General features: G+C 45.6%; 1 protein-coding gene across 12 annotated transcripts in view; it reads right to left on the reverse strand.

The window, feature by feature from the left end:
* SIPA1L2 (signal induced proliferation associated 1 like 2) overlaps positions 1–25,664 on the reverse strand; it is a 238,102-nt gene that overhangs the window by 149,989 nt on the left and 62,449 nt on the right. For 7 of the 12 annotated variants that reach the window (XM_049696793.1, XM_049696791.1, XM_033408954.2 and 4 more), the window contains one exon: positions 2,490–2,612. The exons of the other annotated variants lie outside the window; for them this stretch is intronic. The gene's annotated coding sequence lies outside the window, so the exon portion shown is untranslated. Of the gene's footprint in view, positions 1–2,489; positions 2,613–25,664 lie in introns of those variants that run through there. 12 annotated transcript variants of the gene reach the window in all.

Genomic DNA, 25,664 nt, shown 5'->3' on the forward strand with positions numbered 1-25,664 from the left:
TCCCATCCCTAAAGAGATCATAAAGTATGTGGTAGGACTGGCAAGAAGATTACATGAGATAATATGATGCTTGTGTTAGGCCCTCCAAAAAAACAAACACGAAGTTGATGCCGTCTCTCATTTTCCCTTGAATATGTTCTGTGGTTTTGTTTTGTTTTTTTTTTTTTTTTGCGGTACGCGGGCCTCTCACTGCTGTGGCCTCTCCCGTTGCGGAGCACAGGCTCCGGACGCGCAGGCTCAGCGGCCATGGCTCACGGGCCCAGCCGCTCTGCGGCATGTGGGATCTTCCCGGACCGGGGCACGAACCCGTGTCCCCTGCATCGTCAGGCGGACTCTCAACCACTGCGCCACCAGGGAAGCCCTGTTCTGTTTTTTAAGTGACCCAGAACTAAGTTTTTCTCCATCTACAAAGATGAAAATGTTAGATCTGAAACACTCCACAACTGAAGGATTCTTATACCTTTAACATCCAAAGACTGGAAGGAACGCTGGGTGAGGGTACCAAACAGCACGTTTACTGCTCCACGCGACACTGGGGGCGGACCACAGACCAAAGGCGCCGAGCGGCAAGCATCTGAGCAGTCCGTGCAAACAGAGGCCCTGTGCCAGAGCGGACAGACAGGCGGTCCTCACAGCATGAGCTGCGGGAATTTAGAGGAAGGAGAAAAAGGGCCTGGGGGACGGGGGGGGGGGGGGGGGGGTTGCCGCAAAGAACGGTTCCACTCTATCTTCAAAGAGAGAAAAAGGGCAGCGCACTCCGGGCTGTGCAAAGCCTCACGGAGGATGATGGATAAACAGGTATGGCTGGAGCAAATGATTCATGTTTAAGTGAACAGTAAAAGCTACAGCTGGAAAGACTAGTTATTTAGCAGAAGTGCTGAGCATGAAAAGCCCAGGCCGAGGAATTTTAACTTTATCTTGAAAGCCCGAGGTTTTCAAGTTAGAGAAGGGTTTAATTTACAGACAGTATTTAGCCCCGTGCCTCAAAAAGAGGAATCAGTGATTAAAAGACAGCTTTCATCAGTATCAATAACAACAACATGCTTACACATGGCACATGTTTTCCGGACTCTTTGAGGTATAAACTTGAAACCATGAGATTTGTGGCTCTCGCTGACTTACGGAGTTGGTATCTGACACAGAGCAGGTAACCAATAAGTATTTGCTGAATGAAAGAATGCACAAGTGAATGGATTACCCCAGGAAATACGGTGTCGGGAAGAAAACGGGAGAAGGAAAAGGGGAAGAGAGAGGCAGGACCAATGGAATGAAAAGCGGATTCCTGTAATTAACACACTCAAGCCGACACTACGGTGCAAGTCGTCGCCCCTGGCCCGGCTACAGATGGGAGGTGGCCACAGTGTCCAGGGCAAGAAGCCTGCCCTGGACCCAGACAGAGGCGGTGTCCCACCTGCTACCATGTTTACACTCTTCCCCACTCCAGCATCTATGGAATGTTTCACTCCCCTTACAAATATATAGGTCTAAATCCTCTTCTACTATAAAACTCATTTTAAAATTTGACCTTTTCTGTAGTTTGCGAATATTTCCTCTCTCTGTTGTCAGACTCTAAATTCCTAGAGTACAAATAACATTTCCATCGACTGTGGAGCTGGAGCCATCAATGAGTGACCAATAAAAATTTTCTGGTTAAGAACAGATACGGCATCAACAAAAATCAATTTTCTGCTAGGCCGTCTTCATTCCTGCATTTGGGCGTTCATTAAACATTTACTGATGGGCCGTGGCAAGGGGTGAAAGATACCGAAGGCAAGAGCTCTGACTTAAGGAAGCTTACAATATACCCAAGGAGACAAGATGAACAAACGAAATCTTCCCACGACACTGCTTTCAACTTCTTCTCTAAGAGAATATGGTTTTTTTCCAACAGAACAACTATTGAGGACCAAAATGGATACATTCTGTTGTTTGTTTGGGGTTTTTTCGTTTGTTTGTTTTTAAAGTTTTATTGGAGCATAGTTGATTTGCAACGTTGTGTTAGTTTCAGGTGTACAGCACAGTGAATCGGTTATATATATCCATATAGCCACTCTTTTTTAGATTCTTTTCCCATATAGGCCATTACAGAGTATTGAGTAGAGTTCCCTGTGCTATACAGTAGGTCCTTATTAGTTATCTATTTTATATATAGTAGTGTGTATATGTCAATCCTCTATTTTAAATTTCTACCTTGATCTCCTGTCCGTGACTCCGAGCGACAGATGTTAACAAGTGGTAAAATTATTTAAATGCAGTTATCAGAGAAAGTCAGAAAAGAAGGGAAAGGAGGAGAGATCTCTAAGTTAGATGTAAGATACAGCACATCAGTGGCAAGACTGTCTGGAACTTCAGTAACAGGACAGAGATGTTCCAGTGAGAGTGGCTCACACAGGAGAAGATACAGGAAGGGGCTACGCTAAAAGAGGGGATTCTGAAATAGAATAGTTACATGCAAAGTTCTGTTTTTCACGAATTTACTTTAATCCAACCTCTCAAGTAATGAAGGCTTCAACAGGAAAAACCTTTCCAACAACGACTCCGTCACATCAGTTTCCTCTATTCTTTCTCAGGATGCCGCTCAGGTTCCTCTTCAGTTTGCTTTTGCAAGAACCCTGGTGTAACGAAGAATGAAACAATGACTTATTTTAAACAGCGCGCGCTATTTATGTAACGCAGATGGATCTTGACGCTACGGCACACGCAGGGATGTTTTCTTTCTAGAAATGGGATCTGCAGCCAGCCGTGTTTGGGGTACACCCTGGCCCTGCAGCTGTCGAGGCAAGCTGGACACTGTCCCCAGGCATGCCACAGAGTTTGTCAGTTTAATTTTATCTAACAGGCTAAAAGAGGTTCAATTATTTTTATTAAACGAACAACAGAAAAATAATTTCCAACAATGAACGTCTAAGTGAGCGATCTGCACACCATACGCCTAGTCTGTAATTAACAAAACCAAATGTCCCCTTTTCTCTCCCTATTAAGTATTGGACTTGCGTCCTTATAATAAGTGCCTCTGGAAGCAAAGCAAGTAAGTTAAACCAGAAATTGCATTTACAAATGGAGGTACATTCATTAGTCAATTCTGGCCGAGGCTCTTACTTGAAAATCAGATACAACCCACACTCGAAAACTCGAGGCTCCAAATGGCAGAGCATGTGCGCAGCAACATGAGGACACAGGCGACACTTGCCCCGAACAGATGAAATCACCCGGAGAAGACTGTTGTCTTGCAGTCGTGTTACCCCCAACCCAAACCTAAAAGGGAAGGTGATTCAGACTCAACGACTCACCTCCCGGGTGTTTAGGCCAGAGCGGGAAAGCAGGTATTCACGAAGGCAAGTCTGGGGGTAACCCAAGCCACGGTGACACACTCCACTCACTGCCTGACACTCACCTGGGGCCACAGAGGCCATACAGCCCCTCTCAACTTAACACCCCTACGAGGGTGAGCGTGGACACACCCACTTTTCCCAAGTCCTGAAGACAGGCTCTAACCACGTGCCACACAACACAGATTCCAAAACTGCTCTGCCACAAACAGGCTCTCACCAAAATATCATCGCCAAGTCCGAGACAAAGCAGACAGCCGATACATGATCCACCTTTCTCAACCCCACTGACAAAGCCCCCAACTGCCAGTGTAATCTAATAATTAGCATATGTAACGGTAAAGGTCCAGACCATGACGTCAGCTTCACAGCAAATCAGCAGATTCAAAAAAGGACCAACCAGCACACTCGGTCTTTGGAAATTCCAAATAAATGAAAGGATGAAAAGGACAGAACAGCAGGAGAGAGTGGACTGCATTTTCAGTCCTAGCAAGCACACACACAAAACACATTTCTAAACCAAGCCATTTGGTGAATTCTCCATCATAGAAAAGTACGGGTTGCGGGGGGGGCACGGGGTGGGGAGGGCGGAATCACCCATCACAAGGGTATTAACTCACAAGAGCGTTAACTAAAAAGCTGCTTCTCTGGCAACAATGTTCTTGAACAGCATTTTGAAGTAAAGACAAGCCAAAGTTAGCCCGGAGGACTGTCAACAGTTCAAGGATCACCGACACTTGGTGATAGCCCCCGAAGAGCTAACGCAGAATTCCTTAGACATGACATTCCGGCCAAAGATAGCACAAGTGTTCAGTCTGAAATATCGGCCTCAAGAATTCAGGGTCCACTGAGCTGTTCAAAGATGTTTAATGTGTAGACTGTGATTACAGCTGTATCAGGATACCTCTGCCTGTTCTAGAAACTAACAGGGGAATAAACTCACCTAAACTGAGCCTCCGTCATCAAGGGTTGGGCTGGCAGCCGAGACCCTCCAATTTCCCCACATCGATTTCATCTACTGGGGCTCCAGGCTTTTCGTTGGTGTGTTGCTCAAGCAGAGATACACAACTGGTGATCGCCATTTCCGTTTTAAAAGAAAGACCGAAATCCAAAACTTCTCTTCCCTCCCTTCAAGTGGCAGGGAGGGCCACGGTGCAGTTTTAACACACCAGGTGAAAATTAATTCCGTAAATGTGCTTTAACTCCTGCGGACCCTGATAGGAATACGACCCCTGTCACTCAGGAGACAGTTACTAATGGAACATAAACTTCAGATATGGAGAAACCAGATAGGTAAGTCTGTAGTCCAAAGACAGAAACAAGATAAAGTCCAAAGAAACGATGTGTCATCAGGAGCTATTTTCAATCACACTTGAGAATCTTTGAACTTGAGCTTTGGAAAACTAGGCATCTTACCCCTCTCTTCTACCAAGTTTAAAAAAGAAGAAGACTGAAGGGCTCCAAGTTAATGCACACTGGGGTCAGGCTTAGGTCTGCAAAACAAGAGATAAGATGATTTACCCAGAAAAAATTAAGGTACACTTCTTTTAGAAAGTTCATTTCATTTCCGTTTTTTTAGACCCAGGTACCCAAATCTCAATGAGTACAGGAAAGAGAAAATCAGGATGGCCAAGAGAGACACAAGCCAGCACTTGTGACAGTTCTGGGACCACGGTCAAGAAGGGAGAGAAAACCCTACACCCAGCAAAGGTAAATTTTCACCTGTGCTCCATCAGCAAAAGATGGAACAAATACTGAAGAGGACCGCTCAATAAAGTAAAGGAACCGAAGGAGGTGAGGGGCTCATGCGGTCAGTGCCTGTCAAATCTACTGGAGGTGCTGGTGCAAACGTCTGTTGAACAGAATCAGGAGGTGTATAGGACGGACAGGAGGACATAACGCGTTGAATGCCAGCTTTGGTCCAGGCTCCATTGAAGGCATTCTATTTTAGGTAAGATGCCCAATGACGTCATTATCAGCATCCTTATTAAATGTGAGATAAGGGGCTCACAGAGTTTAGTTAGCTCTTCAACCGAGGAAGCCACATACTCCAGGGGTAGGTGTTTAATTTTAGTCACAGGTTTAGAAAAAATGTTCTTGTGTGTTTCTTCAATATGCATACCATTGACTCTCCCAACCCCACAGGATGAGAGGCCCTACCAGACAATGACCTCCACCAGAATTTCCATTCCCTACCACTGAACCCTGGTCACCCCAAACCCTAGGCGCTGTGGACTTCCTGAAATTCCCCAAGAACATTTTCTTTCCAGCCAACGAGTCCTCCACGTGTTCTCACCGCCTTTGGGAGCTGTGGCTCTCACCTCCTTCTGTATTCTGACAAACATTACTCAATAGCATCATTACGTATTTATTTACATGTTTCTCTGTCCCACTAGACTAAGAATCTAGAAAGCAGAGAAAGCTATTCAATTTCATATTCTCTCACTCTGCCTAACAAGGTACCTGGCACAGTGAAAATGCAAAACAAAAACAAAAACCAACCAACAAACAAAAAATGTCAGCTAAGTGAAACATTGCCAGGCAGCCCAGAGCTGGAGAGTGTCACCAAGCCAAACATCCTGTACCATCATGACACGAACTGCTATGTGACCAGATGACAGATAAATCCCACGTTTAAAACCTTTAGGCAGAATGTTTTTATATAAATTGTTATATCCACACCAACAAAGCAATGTTGGTATGGAGAGTAAACCAAAACAAAGACACAGCCCTCCTGGAAAAAGCGACAAGTCGTAACAGCATCATTTAAACAGAACCCTACCTGGAAACTGGCCATCATAGGCCTTCGTCTTGAACAGTGAACCTTCCCCAGAGAGCTTAGAAGCAAGGGGAACCATCATCCCCTTGAGATTCAAATTCTAAAAAGCAAGAAGCCTAGAGGCCTGTAAAATCTGACTGTTAAAGGCCTAATTCATGACGAAATATAATTAAAGAGAGAGTTTGGGTCAGGGAGTGTGGGGATGTAGAGAAAGAAGAATCCCGTAGCAAATGCTGACGTCCAGAGCAGAAGGACCCTCAGCCACTAGAAGGGGCGTCTCCACTCCTGTTGTCCGTACCAAGATCTAGCAATCGTTCAATTCACCGATCTCCCTTGTTCCACTGCAGAGACGCCAGCAACCCTCTGACCTCTGCCCACCTGCAGGGGCCGAGAAGAGGTCGCCATTTAGGGCCCCATGATGGTTATATTTATTTTTGTAAATTACTAATTGCGTGTCCCTGATACATACTCAGCTTAGTAAGCACTGTTAGTCTGAGAGATGCTGAAAACCATGGGTCTGAGAGTGCGCTGGGAGAAACAAAGTTTCTTTCCTGAATGCCGAATAGTGACTATTACCTGCAAAAGTCTTCTGAAGGAGTTGGCTGGCGCCTCTGCTGGCTGACACACCATCCTTCACATTCACACATGTTCTCCTCCAACTGCTACACTGTGTGAATCGAGTTTTACTGAAGGTAATCGCTCTTGGTCAACAGCAGTTTTTACTAAAGAGACAATGATTTACTCAGCAAGACTCACTGTCCTAATGGAAACCAGACTCATAACCTCTCAGGGTAGAAACGTCATGGAAACACCTTGGCTACACCAGTACGAAATTAATACTGCCTGGACAGGGCTGAGGCTCATTTCTGCCAAACTTAATTTGCAAAAACCAGCCCAAGGCTACCGTGATATAAATTCCCTTCATGTGTTAATTTCACACAGGGAGTCCTCATCCCACCAGTAGGGTGGTGACCTCCAGTATGTAAAGTAGGCGAGTGTCTGGACATCAGCCTTCCAAGCCCCTCGGGGAGCCAGAGCCCAGCTTCCTCCACCCCCCCCCCCACCCCCAGCCAGCCCACAGGAAAGAAGGATGACACTGGAAATCAGCCTGGAGGAGGAAAGTATTTCAACTATGCAGAGCACAGTCACTGGGCACCAGCATCTCATCTGATAAACTTTTCTTCCACATCTTCATACAGAAGAGATGCTGTGGATATGGGCAAATAATAAGATAAACTCAATCAGCTTAGCTGGATCCAACGGGCACAGAGTGCTTTGCTTCCCACAGCCAAAGGCACAAGGCTGGTAAGAAGCGCAACCCATGGGACTTCCCTGGTGGTCCAGTGGTTAGGACTCTGCGCTTCCGCTGCAAGAGGCACGGGTTCGATCCCCGGCTGGGGAACTAAGGATCCTGCATGCCAAGTGGTGTGGCCAAAACAAATTAAAAAAATAAAGAAGCGCAACCCCTCTGTGCCCAGGTCTGTGTCCTTGAGGGAACTGTGCCAGGTTCTGTAAAATAAATACATCCGATGTCTCAGCTCAAAGATACTGTTTATAAAGACCACGAAATCATGAGCTGTGCCGTGTTAGAATGCATTAATAAAAGCACCCCGAAATATATATACAGTATGTTCACAGCACTGTAACTCAGCCACACATGGACACATCTATTCATTGAAAAAAAAGATGAAGAAAATTCTCCCAAAATGTCATCAGTCTTTAAAGCTGGGTTTTGGCGCTTGATTTTATTTTCTTCTTTCTACCCAAATACTGCATATGTAGTACACATACTTTTAATGGGGAGAGCCCCATGAAGCAAAGAAGTCTTTCGATACAAATATAACTGTCTTCTGATTTATCAGTAACACCTGTATATAGTACCTTAAATCAGGAAATTGCTCTATCAGAGTGAGTGACAGTGTTTCTACTAAAGGCTAATTTGATGCAGATATAAGTTGACTGCATCTGTTCATCAGGGGCACAAAAGTCCTCTGATTCAGGAAGAGTAAAACCTACATGTTGGCAAGTCATTCTGGAAAAAAATGTCCTCCTGTTGGTTCCCCCTGATTCGTTTCTTGACTTTTTAGCCCTGTTATCTCTATCACACAAAGTACTGTTGGACTTTGAGGACCCACAAAAGAATTAGCTCAGTACAGAATTATCCCTTGGTCGGTCCTGGATTGCCAGCAAAGAAACTTAGTTTGAGTTTTTATTTATTTATTTATTCTTATAAATTTATTTACTTATTTATTTATTTTTATTTTTGGCTGCATTGGGTCTTCGCTGCTGCACGCAGGTTTCTCTAGTTGTGGCGAGCGGGGGCTACTCTTCGTTGCGGTGTGCGGGCTTCTCATTGCGGTGGCTTCTCTTGTCGCGGAGCACGGGCTCTAGGCACGTGGGCTTCAGTAGTTGCAGCACACAGGCTCAGTAGTTGTGGCTCGTGGACTCAGTAGCTGTGGCTCGCAGGCTCTAGAGCGCAGGCTCAGTAGTTGTGGCACGTGGGCTTAGTTGCTCTGCGGCACGTGGGATCTTCCCGGACCAGGGATCGAACCCACGTCCCCTGCGTTGGCAGGTGGATTCTTAATGATTGCACCACCAGGGAAGTCCCTTAGTTTGAGTTTTTTAAAAAAAAAAAGAAAAAGTTCTCCCTGTGATGATGCAGCAGCAGGGAAGCCAGCAATTTCCTACCCATCAGACTATTAGGTAGAACCACTTAAATACCTCCTAAGCCAACCTCATCCCAGATCAAGCAGTCAGTAGGTAATCAGTCATCTGGTCATTGGTAATTTATTTACCCAAATCCTAACATTCGAAAGAAGCTGCTATTCCTTGGCCATCATGTGCCCGCTGGTCCTTAATAAAATCTTTGGGAATATAAAATTGAATTCAGTACTGTTTTTCGGATCATCTATCGGGTTAATTAGTACTCACAGATCCCTTTATAAAGTTGTAATTCCTCCCATACAGGAAGGTTTTCCAATGATTGCTTAGTCCTCGTGGAAACAAAGTGACTGCTTTTTGGTTAACTCGGTCAGCAGGAAGGGCCTCCAACTCTCAGCCGCCTGGGCACCTGGCAGGTGTGGGCAGGAGGGCACCGAGGAGTAGGCAGGCCCGGGCTCGGGCCAGGGCGAGGCCTCCAGCCTTCGGGAGACTGCGGATCAGGCCAGGAACCCTTGTGCCAAGCCTCTCCCACAGCAGACCCAGGCCCTGGTTTGGGTTGGTGCTGAGTTCTACCAATGAGCGGGAATGTAAGCTTCTAAGTGGATATAATTCCCGACAGGGAACAGAATCATGAGAGGGACCATTACAGGAAAAATACCAAAAACAGAAAGTCTGGATAATAAGAAATGTAAATTATCCCACTCAAGATAACAGATTTTAGAGCCCAGAAATTTATGAGAAAAACGGGTAAATAAAACACTGCTTTATCCTGAGCTAGGATTGTAATAGATATCAAAGGAAACTTTTTTAAAGTATTAAGCTTGCATTCACTGAGTATTTTATTAAGCACCTACCATGTGTCAGACAAGTACATCGTGACTCTTACACATCTGTTCACACATATGAGTCAGCAGATACAGACATTCCCTACATGGACTAGGTCCCTAGGAGCTAGACCGCGATCTCCACGTCACCAAGGTCAAGTCAGACAAATAGTATGAATTCCTGGACCTTTCTGATCCATGACATAAATGACCACCTCATTCTCCTACATTCTCTTCCCAACTCCACATCATCATCTATCAGGGTAAAGGAAAGTGAGGTTTCACGTTAATTTCAAGAAGTCAGCTTCCCTTATTTTAAATGAATTTGCAAATACATGTCTGGTCTGTCACTAAGTGATCAGAATAAGTACTACATCTTAGGCCTTGGCTTGCCAGACTCCGAGGGGCCCCTGTTAGGAAGCTGCTCTGTCGACTGAAACTTGCTGATGAATCCATCAGCGTGCAAAGCTAACCAGAGCCCCACTTGACACAAACATGAGACCACGACAATGGATGGCAAAGGGAATACACTTAACAGTAAGTCTTTCGATATAAGTCGTTCAAACCAGGGGCTTCCCTGGCGGCACAGCGGTTAAGAATCCGCCTGCCAATGCAGGGGACACGGGTTCGATCCCTGGTCCGGGAAGATCCCACGTGCCGCGGAGCAACGAACCCTGTGCACCACAACTACTGAGCCTGCGCTCTAGAGCCCGTGTGCCACAACTACTGAAGCCCGTGCACCTAGAGCCCGTGCTCCATAACAAGAGAAGCCACTGCAATGAGAAGCCCACACTCGCCACAACTAGAGAAAGCCTGCACGCAGCAACCAAGACCCAATGCAGCCAAAAATACATAAACAAATAAATAAAAAAGAATTCAAACCGGATCTCATACTAGTTACCTTTGAGTTTGGTCCTGGCTTGGGAGGCTGCAGAGATCACATGCTCAGTCCATCTCCCTCTCTGTCACAGGGACACACACACAGTCTCCAGGACAAGGAGATGGAAAACAAATGAGCAGAACAGCAGTCTGCCTGCGTCCAGGAGAAACAGCCCAGGGAATCTGCTGGTTGTTTCTGCCTCATCTACGGACATGATACAAAAGGAGGAGACAGACTTCTTGACTGGCAGGTCTCAGGTGGGACCCTGCCTAAGTTCCTTATCACTGCAGGGCTTGGAATGCCTCTATACAATGGACCTCTAAACGACGGGACAGCTCCCGAAGGTCCACACAGACAACGGCAGGAGAACAGATCTTGATGGAAATCTGTTTACTAGCCTCCATCTTAACCTTCCAAATCAAAATCCCAGGGCAGGAGAGAAGGGGACGGGGACGTAGGGCAGTTCAAAAAACGGCTAGCTCAAAAAAGACCTCGGGGGGGGCTTCCCTGGTGGCGCAGTGGTTGGGAGTCCGCCTGCCGATGCAGGGGACACGGGTTCGTGCACCGGTCCAGGAAGATCCCACATGCCGCAGAGCGGCTGGGCCCGTGAGCCATGGCCGCTGAGCCTGCGCGTCCGGAGCCTGTGCTCCGCAACGGGAGAGGCCACAACAGTGAGAGGCCCGCGTACCGCAAAAAAAAAAAAAAGAAGAAATGGGGGAAATGGCCCACATGTAGCTGGGAAAACCAAAATGTTCCCCTTAACAAGACAGGCCAGGTTTGTCCTTATAGAGTGACACAGATCCTTATAGCGCAGTTCAAATGCCAAGGAGAATCACAAATTTGTAGCACCAACACACAGGGGTTAACACCGTCCCTATTAATCACGCATGTTGTCATAGGTAAGCTGGAGTCTACCCCTCACCAAGCACCGGGGAAGGGGATCTTCACTTGGCTAATTGCCTGGTTGAAAATTAGTTTGGGAGTGATCGTTATGAAGATTCGTACTTTAAAAAGTCAAAGCTAGCAGTAACTCTAATACACACTGCCTGTTATAGCATCTTAATGGAGGGAGATATAGTAAAGAAAGAAAAGAATCACAAATAACATCCAGTCTATCCTGTGGACACGTTAAGGGCATCACATTATTTCACAATGAGCGATTGTTTTTCCATTGCGACTACTGCTAACTCATGTTTCTGCCTCCTAATGGATGGATGCATATTCCTGAGAATGGATTAGAACCCAGTAAGGTCTGACTGCCATTTTAAAAACGAATTTAAAATAACATCAGTACTGGCTTTATCTGTTTAATCTACTTGCTAAGCAGACCCAGACAAGGGGATCCCCTCAGTGGAGGAAAACACATCTTTTTAGACAGAGGGCAGAGATTCAAGAACAAGAAAATGCTTCATGTGTTCACTTTTTTCCCCCAGCACTATGAACTATACATATTTTATTAGCACATTTTAAAAGGGAAAGGAGGGCTTCCCTAGTAGCGCAGTGGTTAAGAATCCGCCTGCCAATGCAGGAGACACGAGTTCGAGCCCTAGGTCCGGGAAGATTCCACATGCCGCGGAGCAACTAAGCCCGTGCGCCACGACGACTGAGCCCGCGCTCTAGAGCCCGCGAGCCACACTATTGAAGCCCGTGTGCCTAGAGCCCGTGCTCCGCAACAAGAGAAGCCACCGCAATGAGAAGTTGGTGCACCGCAACGAAGGGTAGCCCCCGCTTGCCACAACTAGAGAAAGCCCGCGCGCAGCAACGAAGACCCAATGCAGCCAAAAACAGTAAATAAATAAATGTTTTTAAATGTTAAAAAAAAAAAAAAAGGGGGAATGGAGAAGAAAGAAAAATTAGCAACCTGACATACACCTGCAAAGTTCTGTGTCTGGAGAGCCAGGATACAGAGGAGAGCTACGCAGACATCTGGCATCACCGGTCAGGCTGCCAAACCACTGTATTTTGAAGCTATTCAGACGCTTTCTAAAGAAGAAACAGAAAAATCCTATGTGCCTGAACTGGGAGGTGGGAGAGCCTCCTTGTAACTCAGCCCTTGTCAGACAAAATCCACCAGCCTCAAAAGGTTCCATAGCCTTTTAATAAACCTATTGTGTGGGTTAGTGCCTAAAAATAGTACAGTTCCGCAGGCAGATCACACAAGGAATCGTCCCTACACACTCAACTTCCCAACAACAGACAAAGGGATGGAAGGAACACCAAAATGTATTCACAGGCAGCATGCAAGCCCCTGCGGTCATCTCCCCGCCTGGACTCCTCACCTTGTCTGAACACACAGCAAACCAGTTTAGCCCAACAGTCTATACAGGAAAATCAGGGTGGGGATGCAGGGACAGAGCGCCACGATTCACTACCACCTTTAGGAGACTTTTTCCTCCCCACTGAAATAGACATGAAAGTGATGACTACATCTTAGTGGTTACTGACTTTGCACGGCTCCCTTACACTAAAAGGAGTTCTCAGCCTTCACTGTGTACCAGGATCACCTGGGGAAGTTTTTAAAGATACAGATGTCAGAAATGCAGTTTCCAAGTCAGTTTTTAAGTATCAATGTTAAATATCAGCATTGGTACTTTTTAAAAGCTTCTCGGGCGATTCGTACGGATGGCTAGGGCTGAGAACCACTGCTTAAGATAACAGAGCTTTTAGGTCAAGTCAGGTCCACTGCCCAAGCCGAGGGGCGGCCAAGAAAAACCTGGAGGGCGGGGATAAGTGTTACCAGAAAACTGGGTTCGCCTCTCGGTGGGTGTCGAACCCACAGACACAACCAAGCCAAAGCGCAGGCGAAGGAAGGATGTATAAGTACTTGCAGCAAGTAAGGAGACCTCTGCAGGTCTTTCCCAAAGCCTTGTCTCCCCCAACAGCGAAACTGGAGAAGTTTTAAGCTAAGGGTGCATGCATGTTCATGAGAGGACTTGAGCAGAGGAGAATTCACCACAGAATTGGGGCAAAGGTCAACAGAGTCCAAGCTTTAATTGACTGAAGTCTGGAGGGTCAACGTCATCATTCCATCCTCCACCTGCGGGGTGGGGGGGGGGGGACGCTTAGTTTCTGCAGAACTCAAAGGTATATTATTACACGTATCCCTTTAGGAACGAGGACCTGTCCCAAGGCTGCACTAGTGTTTCTTGAGTCTCCTCCCTTGTCTCTGCATCCCCTCCCTTAAGATCATTAATTACTGAGACCTGTTCAATAGCGAGCACTCTGGCCAGGCTTAGATCACAAAATGGCTTAGACCAAGATGGGTTCTTATGTAGAGAAAGCCATTCCTGGATCTCTTTCTCCAGGGACCCCCACCACCACCAACAACAACAACCTATCTGCTTACATAAGCACCCGGGACAAAGCCTGCAAAGGCTGGGCCACCCAGAGGTCACAAGTGCTACTCTTCTAGAAACCACCGCTGGACAGAATAAAAATCAAGTCACAACAGGCGGCTACGAAAAAAAGTCAGATAAGATCATAAGAAAGTGAAAAATGAAAACCCACATTTTAATACTCCTTAATTCCCGATTTTAATTTAGCCTTTGCTTTTTCCTTCCATTTTCTCAATATATTTATAAAAAAGGGATTCTACCATGGATTTTGACTGTGGGAACAATAAAGCTGAGATGGGAAAATAACTGTGTTTTACAAACGGACTTCAGTACATTTATCAGATAAAACCGAAAGCCAACGAATAAAATAGCTAGATGAGTTGTAATAAGCATTACCTCACTGGATGCATATAAAAATCTTACCATAGGTTATCATCTCTATTTTGCCAATATCCAAACTGTGACACATAAAAGATTAAGTAAATTGCCCAAGGTGACATTAAGTTAATAATCTGTCAATGTGGATAGCACACCCTGTTGTTGTCCAACCTTAAAATGAAAGTCCTTTCACGTTCTTGTCACTAAATCATACTATCTCCACCAAGCCCATTTGCTAGATGTTTGTCTCTGCAAATACATGCGACGCCAGCCCAGGCAGCTAAGAGCTACTCTCCTTCTGAAGTCTCTGGAGCAGCTATGTCCTCGGAGTGCCTTCATGTGCAGGGTGGGAAGACAGCCCAGGAGCTGTTCCCGCCAAAAGAAAGGACAGCTTGGAACAGAAAGTGCTCGTAACTACCAGCTGGTGTCACCACTACGTTGAGGGGTCAAAGAATCTGACCTTAGAAATATGTTCACATTTGTTAGCAGGTTATTAAATATAAAAAGTTGGTTCACTTCACCAAACAGGTAGACTCTATTCCTCTCTCTAGACAAACAACCTTCTAGAAGGGAAGGCTGCCACCCCCTGACTCCTACTGTGCCTCAAGGTGTGAAGGGGACCAAAGGACCCTGAGACTACAGCCTCCCAGATCACAGAAACCTGGTGCAGAAGGACTGTGGAGTTTGGAAGGACTCTCGGAGGACACAGTTCCTTTTCTTCTCAGCTTCTATACGGCACTCTGCTAATTACCAAGGCAAGTTGCTTTTATCAAGGAAAAACAATGATTTTACTTCAGAACCAACATCTTAACCCCAAGCATTGCTCTTCACTGAACTCTTCCTTTATGAAATCTTAAACTGATCTTTCCTCCAAAGAGAAATGTTTAATAAAGACAAACAAACAAAGGAAAGAAAACTTACAAAACTCCAATGTGTTCTCTGAAAAAGCCACGCTGGCTCTCAGGTCTGTCTTTACAGCACAAAACTGTGGGTGTTTTCCGAATAATAATGCTGTAGAAGGCGTACGCGATATCTGACAGGGCATTTTAAACGTTTCGTAATGATAACCCCTAATACACTGACTTTCTTATTGGTTATATTCACCCTTCAGCAATCACGCGGGATTATCATTTCAGCTAAGAAGCCCCTGCAGAGTCAATACAGCTGTCAGCGATCTGGCGTTCATAACCCTTAGGGACAAGCGTGCTTTGAGAGGCTTGATACCTCAAGTGGGTCTTCAGGCCGTGGGTGGGTCGTTCATATTATTCTATCAGAACCAACAGTGGTTGTCCCATATTATTCCAGCACACATCCTTAAAGCGCTGCTGGGATTCCATCTGGTTTTACAGGATATCAGTATGTTTATCTTTTTTTTTTTAATAAATTTATTTATTTTTGGCTGCGTTGGGTCTTTGTTGCTGCGCACGGGCTTTCTCTAGTTGCGGCAAGCGGGGGCTACCCTTCGTTGCGGTGCACGGGCGTCTCATTGCGGTGGCTTCTCTCGTTGTGCAGCACAGGCTCTAGGCGCACGGACTCAATAGTTGTGGCACGCGGGCTCAGTAGTTGTGGCTCGCGGGCTCTAGAGTGTAGGCTCAGTAGTTGTGGCGCACGGGCTTAGTTGCTCCGTGGCATGTGGGATCTTCCCGGACCAGGGAACAAACCCATGTCCCCTGCATTGGCAGGAGGATTCTCAACCACTGTGCCACCAGGGAAGTCCCAGTCCCCTCATTTCTAAAAGGGGGATGATAATACCTACTTCAAAGTACTGTTGGGAGATGAAATGAGACAGGTGAAGTACTAAATAGTACCCACCACATAGTAAAGAGTAAGCAAATAAAGCTGCAATACTGTACAATCGTAATTATTAGGAGGAAGAGGAAACGGCCTGCAAATATATTGTGAATGCGACTAAAAGCGTCTGCATATTCAATCATAAGGTCCCTCTCGTGTGTGATCAGACTGATCAGAGTTACATTTTGGGGAAAAAATTACTTGTAATACAATGGGCATAAAGTACACTGTCATGTGTCCAACCAGATAGAAACTAACAGGAAGCACAAGAAATTGGAAAAAGAGAATTAAAAGAAAGAATTCCCTAGGTATCAAAAAACACATATCTCACTTTGTCCATCCAGAAAAATAATTCCAAGTACAAAGCAGGTTTGGTTTTGTGTTTTAAATCTGACTAGCATGAATCAGTCCACAAGAAACCAAGGTGCTGGACCCATCAAATTAAGGGCCAAATCCTACTTGGTTCAAGTGATGGATTCAGGGGGACCAGAAAACTAAGAGTTCTCCCAGGCTCGGGAGGAGGGGGCCGAGGAACCAGTAGGACTGCCTCTGGGACACAAGGAGAAAGGGTGGTTTATGTGGTGGAATTTGCCCCGCCTGCCCTAAGCCCTTCGTGACCTCAACAGATTCTCATACCCTCTGGGGCCATATAAAATCCCACAAACCATCTCTTTCTACACATCTTTTTTTGCTATGAATAAAGTACACCAAAATGTACATGTCTAAATGCATTCATTTATGCACTGAAATGTGTGTATTAAGTGCCTAGAATGTGCCAGGCATCCTGGAGGGGGCAGAGTTCCACAGTCATCTCAGCTCACTAGTATTACAGTAAACGAACCTTGTATTAGAGCTACTTGTATGTACTTTTTTCCTCTCCCATTAGATTACAAACTCCTGAAGGGGAAGGGCTGCATTTTAATCATCTTGTTTTCCTTGGCACCTACCAGAGGGCTCCCCGTACAGAAATTACCCAATAAACATTTACTGAACCAAATCCCCCTCCAGGACACATGGGACAGGGGAACTCACGGTCTCTCTCCCCTGAGGTCTTCAGATTTTAAGACTGCCTGCCTGAGGTGCCTAAACCTTTCTAAATCTGGCTGCTATATTTAGATGTGGAATGAAATGCTTTTAAACATAACCTGGAACATATTAACCTACCGTTAAATGCTATGAAGATAAGCAGCAAAAAAGACAAACTTGAGGAAGAGATGTGAGATCACCTGAACGTTTTCTGCATAGGCTAATGCATTTCTCGATGTCCCAGCCACTTCAGAGTTCCAACTCGCTCTTGACATCCTGGTCCTGACACATCATATGGCAATGCTGCTGTCAGCAAGCAAATGACCTCCCCCCAGCGCTGTTCCCCTACTAGAGAGATCTAACCTAGAAACTAGGATGCTTCTTCAGAAACTTGGGCAGGACGATGAGGAACTTACCAGCCTGAGAACATTTTAAGTAAACGGAGATAAACGATGGCCCCTCCAGGGGTCCACAGAGTCCTAGGATTCTACTGGCCGTAACAAAATTGGCCAAGAAGGAAAAAGGACAGGATCACAAGGAAGCCTAGCACCCCCCTGCCTACATTTATTTTCATTTCAGAAAGGTAGAAGGTTGAAGGTGAAGCTGAGAGCAGAGAGGGGAAGAACAAGATGGTCCCGGCATCAAAACAGCAGCTTTCTGATGCCGAAGGAGTTAAAAACTCTTACCAGAAATCTAAAAGATGAACGAAATGCACACCACTATCACACTATGGTACCGGCTGTCTTGGAAAATTTTATTCATCTTTGGAAGAGTAAGAATTTGGAGCTCAGCTCCAATTTTTCTGCGTAATCCCCTAATGATAATAATTGACTTATTTAATTGAGTCTTCTAATCATCTGATAAACAAGCTTCTAAGCCTGTATGAAGGTCAAATAAGTCCTAACTTCATCAATGAGAAATGAGGACATGGAATGATAAAAGCATCCATACAGGATTATGCAAGGAGTACAGCATCTCCTCTGTTCTGATGCTATGACAGAGTTTACAGATTACAGTGTTCTCATTACGTATAAATTTGTGCGAGAATAAAGGGCCTTGCAAAAGGGAAAATAAAAGAAGCAAAGCAAATGAACTCCACTTATATATATATTTTTAACAACACGTATGTTGTACAGATTTGTGATATCACCTTTAACTGGGGTATAATTATAACCCATGTTAAAATAGCCCTAAAAGGATTTTCAACTCAGGATTTTCTAATGGGATCCGCATCATAAACAACTAAACAGTTGAAAGAAAAAGAAAGAAGAAGAGGGGAGGGGAGGGGAGGGGAGGGGAGGGGAGGAGAGGGGAGGGGAGGAGAGGAGAGGAGAGGAGAGGAAGAAAACTAAGAATTGGCACAAACAGTTGTTTGATTTATGTGACAAAGAGCTAATATCTGAATAAAGAAGTTTGAAAAAAAATCAGTACATGTAATAATTCAAAAGTGGGCCAATGAAATACAAGGGGCCAATAAACATGTAAAGGAGTCTAACTTCAGCATTCATTTTCTGAAGAAATAGTTGTACAAGTCTACATACAAACATTTTGTTAGGAATAACTAACAAGCACCTCAATGTCCTCCAACAGGGATTAGTTAAATAAATTATAGTCTTATCTACACAATGAAAAACAATTCACCATTAAAAAGAATAGGCAGGAACTACCTGACAATGAAACGATGTCTACAAAATATTGGTAAGTGACCAAAAGCAACCAGAAAAACAGTACGTATTGACTAATCCCATTTTTGTTTTTCTGTTTCTGTTTTTTAAAAAGTGTGCATGGAGATTTCAAAGGTCTATCCATAGAGACTGCCTCTGGCGAGTGAGATTACAGGGGGGATTTCGGTGTTGTTTAACCGAATACATCTATAAATCTAAAAACTAAAGCATATAACTTTTGACAAAATGAAGTATGCTTAAAATTATATCACGAGCATGTGTCACAAACGTTTATACGGTCGCATATTCTATAATAAACCCACACCATCGCTCATCAGAATTAACCGTAAAGAAATTAACCTAGAGACCACGCCCTCTAGGTTAGCCGCTGTACACACCAACTAGAGAAAACCCAGAAAGGGTTCGTTCCAGGCACCAGCCATCTCCCCAGGGTACTGGAAAGCGCAGTAAAGGACAGAGGAGAGTCAGAGCCGCGTCCAGGCAGCAGGAGGTGCCCCTGGCTGGCGGGAGGCTGGTGTCAGAATGAACTCATCACCGGCTTCCACGGGGACTGAGGAACCAGCAGGGACAAGTCCAGCTGAACAAAGGGAGGGTCTTTTCCTTAAAACAAACCAAGGTAACACTTCCTGTGCTGAAATGTAAGTTATCTCCCTCTATCGTTGACCCCCCTCAGGATTTACTCTGGCTCCAGAGCGTTCATTGGCACTCAGCCAAGTCACCGAAGCCACATTTAAGAGGGAACAGCCTTTTCAGGCTAAGAGGCACTAGTATCGGTTCCCTGATTCCTCCTCTTCTCTCTCCTACCAGTGCTTTCACAATTTCACCACTCAACATACATACATACATACATATTACGTATTTATAATCTGTGAGAAGGAAGCATGTGATGTATATCTACTCTCTCCTCCAATAACACCTTGCCACCATTTAAGTTCTTGTCCACTTATCCACTGAAAAACATCTTTAAATGCAGGCTCTCAGACTTCAAAATGCACCACCACACATAAACGACAGAGGCTGCAGAAATAAAGATGATCAAGAGATGTGACAACTAAATGCAGGACCTGACCCTAGACTGGACCCGTGTGGAGGGCAAGCACCGTGCAGGACGCCTGGCGTCAGATGACGACCCTGGAACACAAATTATAGATTAGGTGTAAATAACGAATCAACATTAAATGATCCGAAGTGGATCACTGAACTATTAACTAAGTGAATCTCTCTATTTCTAGGAAACACACACAAGTACTTGGAGGGTAAAGGGCTGTGATGGATGTAGCTCATTCTTAAACAGTGTAGAAGAAAACTGTGTGTGTGTGTGTGTGTGTGTGTGTGTGTGTGTGTACGCACACGTGTAGATAGAGAAGAATGGTAATCCACTTTTGGTAAACCAGGGTCAGAGACCAAATGTGCCAGGGGATGGTTCCTTCTGACAGCTCTTTCACAAACCCACCTTATCTCCTGCTGTTACAGAAAACACAGTATTTGTGAGCACGCACACACAGGAAGGGAGCCCTGGCTCTGCCTTTATTCTGTGTCTGAGGGACGCATCTAGGTGACCCCAGGCAGAGACAGCTGGAGCTCAGGCAGGAAGCCCTGGTCCTCTTCACCTCACCCTCCGCCGCCTCCTGGACTCTCCCTCCATCACCGTCTTCTCCGTGCAGGTCTCCCCTCCCCTCACCATATGCCACACAGCTCCACCAGGAGAGCAGCCCTCTACCCACCATTAAGCTCACACTGTCCCTTTGATCTCAGGGACACTCCGTGTAGAGAGAGATGCACAGCGCAATTTCTAAAACCACATCCTCTTACACACATCAAGGGACACTCACAGGAACTTGCTAGCGACCCCTTCTGAGGCCTGAAATTTAGGCGACTCCAAGCCAAGCGGGCCTTCTAAAGCAATGCTCACCCCTGTCCGCTGAGGAGGAACAAATCAGAACATTCAATCTGCAGGCTTCCCTGGTGGCACAGTGGTTAAGAATCCGCCTGCCAATGCAGGGGACACGGGTTGGAGCCCTGGTCCAGGAAGATCCCACATGCCGCGGAGCAACTAAGCCAGTGCGCCACAACTACTGAGCCTGCGCTCTAGAGCCCGCGAGCCACAACTACTGAGCCCACGTGCCACAACTGCTGAAGCCCGCACGCCTAGAGCCTGTGCTCCGCGACAAGAGAAGCCATCGCAGTGAGAAGCCTGCGCACAGCAACGAAGAGTAGCCTCCGCTCGCCACAACTAGAGAAAGCCTGTGCATAGCAATGAAGACCCAATGCAACCAAAAATAAATAAATAAAAAATAAATTATAGAATCTTAAAAAAAAAAAAAAAAAAGAGCATTCAATCCGCAAGCTGAGGGGAACAGAAACAATCTTTCTTGAAAAGCCCATGCATGGGACACATAAGCCCATTTTCAAGCTGGAGGCAGCGTTGGGGTAAGGATGGCTCTGCAGGTCTGGCCTTCCTGGCTGGCTTACCTCGGCGGCGGCGGCAAGTTCCTGCACACACGGCCAAGAGCAAGATTCTGCAGAAGAGGAAAGAGACCTAGCTCAGACCCACAGGAAAACTCCTTCTCAGCGGCTTTCAGAGCATGATCTGAGGCCCCGGGGTGTTCCCAAGACCCTTCCAGGGGTCCACAGGTCAAAGCCATCTTCACCAGGACACCAAGTGCAGCAGAGTCTCCCAGAGGCTGACACATCATGGTGTAAAGAGAGAGAGGGATCTAGCTTATACTCTGACACCAGCTATTTAAGAGATTTGCAAAAATGGAAAACGAGGCCATTCTGTTCATTAATTCCTCTGGTTTTGGAAACAGTGATTTTCATAAGGTATTTATTTATGATAAGATGGACATGGCTTATTGCCATTTTAAATGAATTAAGAAATATTTTAAAACGTCTCAATTTTAGTTCTAATATTGTAAGTTATCAGTAGAGATAAGCTACATAATCAAAAGCTCCTTGGGATCCTGAGTAATTTTTAAGTGTCCAGGGGGCCCAAGACCAAAACGTTGAGCACTGCTGCTCCAGGCGGCTATTCCAGTACTAACTTCTATTAGACGGCATCTGCTTGGAAGAACAGAAGTGGCCAGTGTTAGGCACACAGCACTACGTGCCAGGCGTCCTACTAAATACTTTACGTGTGTCATTTCCAAACTCACAATCATCTTAAAAAAAAAAAATCCAAGAGAACTATATTCACCATCCTGTGATAAGCCATAATGGAAAAGAACATAAAAAAAAGAATGAATATATATGTACAACTGAGTCACGTGGCCGTACAGCAGAAATTAACACAACACTGTAAATCAACTATACTTCAATTAAAAAAAAAAAGAGGAAAGAAAAAAAATCCAGCCTTTCTGCCCTCCTGGAGTGGAGACTGGTGCTCTAAGGACTGGTTACTTGCCCAAAGTCAGCAAGTCACAAAGAGCGGGGCATGAACTCAAGTTGGCCTGGCTCCTAAGATCATGATCTTTCACTACATCCTTTTTTTTTTTTTTTTTGCAGTACGCAGGCCTCTCACTGTTGTGGCCTCTCCTGTTGCGGAGCACAGGCTCCAGACGCGCAGGCTCAGCGGCCATGGCTCACGGGCCCAGACGCTCTGCGGCACGTGGGATCTTCCCGGACCGGGGCACGAACCCGTGTCCCCTGCATCGGCAGGTGGACTCTCAACCACTGCGCCACTAGGGAAGCCCTACATCCTTTTTTAAAAATAGGAATCATGAGAATTTCTGCAAACTAAACTGGAGCAAAGTGGCTGGGGCCCACTCTCCAACGTGACACTGGATAGACTCAGGATGCAACGATGCAAGTGCACAGTTTGGAGGAAACGTCACTGACTGGGTTTCTCTGCTGCCTGCAAAAGACACACCCCTCCAAGTCCAGTTTACCTCTCTTGTCCCCCTCACAGTATTACCGGTGTCCCTGATACACCATAGGGCGACCTATCAAGAAGGCTATACTTGGCCTTGGCTTTAGAAAGCCCACCTTTTGCAATCTCTCTCAATTTTTATGAAACATTGAAACAGTGGGTGAAGATGTACTATTATTAGTCCTTCAACTGTAGCTGAATTTAAGATTATGTGCAGGGGGAGGGAGTGGAAAGAAATTCTCACTGACGAAACTTGTGCAGCCAATACAAGCCATTCTGAGCTTAAAAATCTAAAGCATGGTATGGTGGGTTCCTCAAAAAATAAAAATAAAAAATTAAACCTAGAATTACCATATGATCCAGCAATTCTGCTTCCGGATATATACTCCAAAGAACGGCAAGCAGGGACTGAAACAGATATTTGTACCCCCTTGTTCATTGCAGCACTATTTGCAATAGCTAAAAGGTAAAAACAACCCAAGTGTCCATCAGATTATGGTTTATCCATACAACAGAGTATCATTAAGCCTTTTAAAGGAAGGGAATTGGGACACATACTAAAACATGGGTGAACCTTGAGGACATTATGCTAATAAAATAAGTCAGTCACAAAAGGACAAATACTGTAGGATTCCACTTATATGAGGTCCCCAGAGGAGTCAAATTCATAGAGACAGAAAGTAGAATGGTGGTTGCCAGAAGCTGGGGAGGGGGGGACGGGGAGTTATTGTTTAATGAGTACAAAGTTTCTATTTGGGAAGAGGAAAATGCTCCAGATAGATGGTGGTGACGGCTGCACAACAATGTGAACATAACTTAATGCCACTGAACTGTACACTTAAAATGGTTAAAATGGTAAAATGTATGTTATATATATCTTACCACAATTCAAAACTAGCATTCATCAAAAAGGTTTCCCAACATCAAGCAATCAGAAAATAATATATTAACGGGTATCTGATGTTACGCTTTCAACCTTCACTAAATGCATGAAATCCACCCAAGCATTCGTCCATGCGGCAAATGTCCACCGACTGTGTCCTGGTCATTAGCTCCTGTGTTAGGAGCTAGTGAAGGAGACAGTCAAGTCTCTACCTTGGAGCACACCCACCAGGGCACCCAGGCGTAATACTCCATACACCAAAAAGCACCCGGGGGCAGCCTACATGGCAGACGCAACCCCGCACTACAAATGATAAATGTTTCTTGCTGACAAAGCATGCACTTGTACAATTAAAAAAGAAAAATTCAAGTCCTCTAAGCATCACTATTTTTCAAAGTTTTAGGCATCATCTCTTCTTCTCTGAAGAGGCTCTCTGTTTTCTACAGGTTTTTTTTATGCTGATCTACTATAAAACCCTCAACTTTAGTTTACGAAATAAGTCTTTAAAAATCCTACTGATTGGGGGTGGCGGGGTGGGATGAACTGGGAGATTGGGATTGACATATATACACCAATATGTATAAAATGAATAACTAAGAAGAACCTGCTGTATAAAAAAATAAATTAAATTTAAAAAAAATTTTTTTTAAATCCTACTGATTAAACAGTCTGTGTTTCATGACTAAATATCGTGTAGTTAATTTCTCTTCTCCAGCAGAGAGGCTTTAACTTTTGTGGTAATACCCCTCACACAATGAATGCAACTCTGTAAAAGGCACTTTTCCTTCCTTTGTTACAGCAAACATCCTGGAAACAATTAATGCCCTGCTCCTTTAACCAACGGCTTTTGTTTATCGACAGGAAGGGAAACCACAAATCCTCCGAGTGGCATTGGGGACTCCAGAGTTTTGCTTCATTTCCTACCAAGCAGGTGGTTTATATGAGGCAACTAGCTATTGTTTTGGCTTTGGAGGAAAAAAAGAGAGCATTTTCTGCAGAGCAGGCTTCCCAAGCAGCAGACCTGGGGCTGGGGCCGTCGCAGAGTGTTAAGGAAGAGGGACCACCCTCCTCCGCCCGCCTCCGCCCCGCTGCTCAGAGAGGCACCTCGCACCTCAACAGGAAGCTCTGCGGGAAAACCAGATCTGCAGACACACAGAGGCCTGGCCCTCTGTCCCGACCAGCAGGTTCTTCAGCTGTTTCCCCAGTGAGTCCAGGTTCTGAGAAGGTGAAGGCAAGTATCTTCTTTCCACTGAGAAGAATACAAATACTCCCTCCAGCTCAAAAACTCACCGTTTCTCCGTCGACTCTTAGGACAGGCCTGCTAGTACTCAGGGCAGGCAAGAAAGGCGAAGTTTTAGTCTCGTTTTTTTGTCCTAAAAATAAAAATTCCTTTCAAAATGATGAGATGTCTCCGAGGGGCCAAAGTGGTCGGCGCTGATTTCTGTCCGTGCACCTGTGACCTTTGGCGACGTGCACAAGGGGTACCACCTCTCCCCGCATCCGGGCCAGCAGGAAGGAGCCCCTCCCCCAAATCCACGAGGCAAAGTCACACCCCCCCATCAGCGTTAGGCCAGGAACCCGAACCCAGACCTCAGCCACTCCGGAAGCACAGTCCACGCGGATACGCGCCCAGGGCCAGATTCAAGGAGCTTATCGTATCAGGAGAGAACTTCTGAATCACGGGGGATTCTGTAGATCGTGCCACTTGCTCCAGGAAATGCATTCTGGAGGCCAGCTCACCTGTCAACGCCCAATGTTCAACACCAGCGGCCACTCAGCAGCGCCAGTAACCGGGCTTAACTGCTTCAAATAGTTGTACTCAGACAGACAGATGCGCGCGCGCACACACACACACACACACACACACACACACACACACATACACACACACACACACACACACACACACACACACACACACACACGGAGCCCCGGCGGTCTCTGAAAGCAGTGTCCAATCTGTTTGAAGGTCTACTTCTACGCTGCTGTCTAAATCGTGGACAAGATGTCAGCTCAGCTTTAAACTATGTTACAAACCTTGATGTCTGCCCACTAGGAGGGGTCTGTTTTCACTGCCAATCAGGTCAGCGCCATGAGACTCTCAACATGGGTGGGACTGCCTCTCACGGAGATATTTCCCTCTGTGATTTCAGTTTGGCCCAACATAAAGCACTGCTGTCACTCAAGTATTGTTTGTTTTTTTCTTTGGTGGCTGTTGTGTGTGT

This window comes from Orcinus orca, chromosome 14 (genome assembly GCF_937001465.1).
Source record: "Orcinus orca chromosome 14, mOrcOrc1.1, whole genome shotgun sequence".
Classification (NCBI taxonomy): Eukaryota; Metazoa; Chordata; class Mammalia; order Artiodactyla; family Delphinidae; genus Orcinus; species Orcinus orca.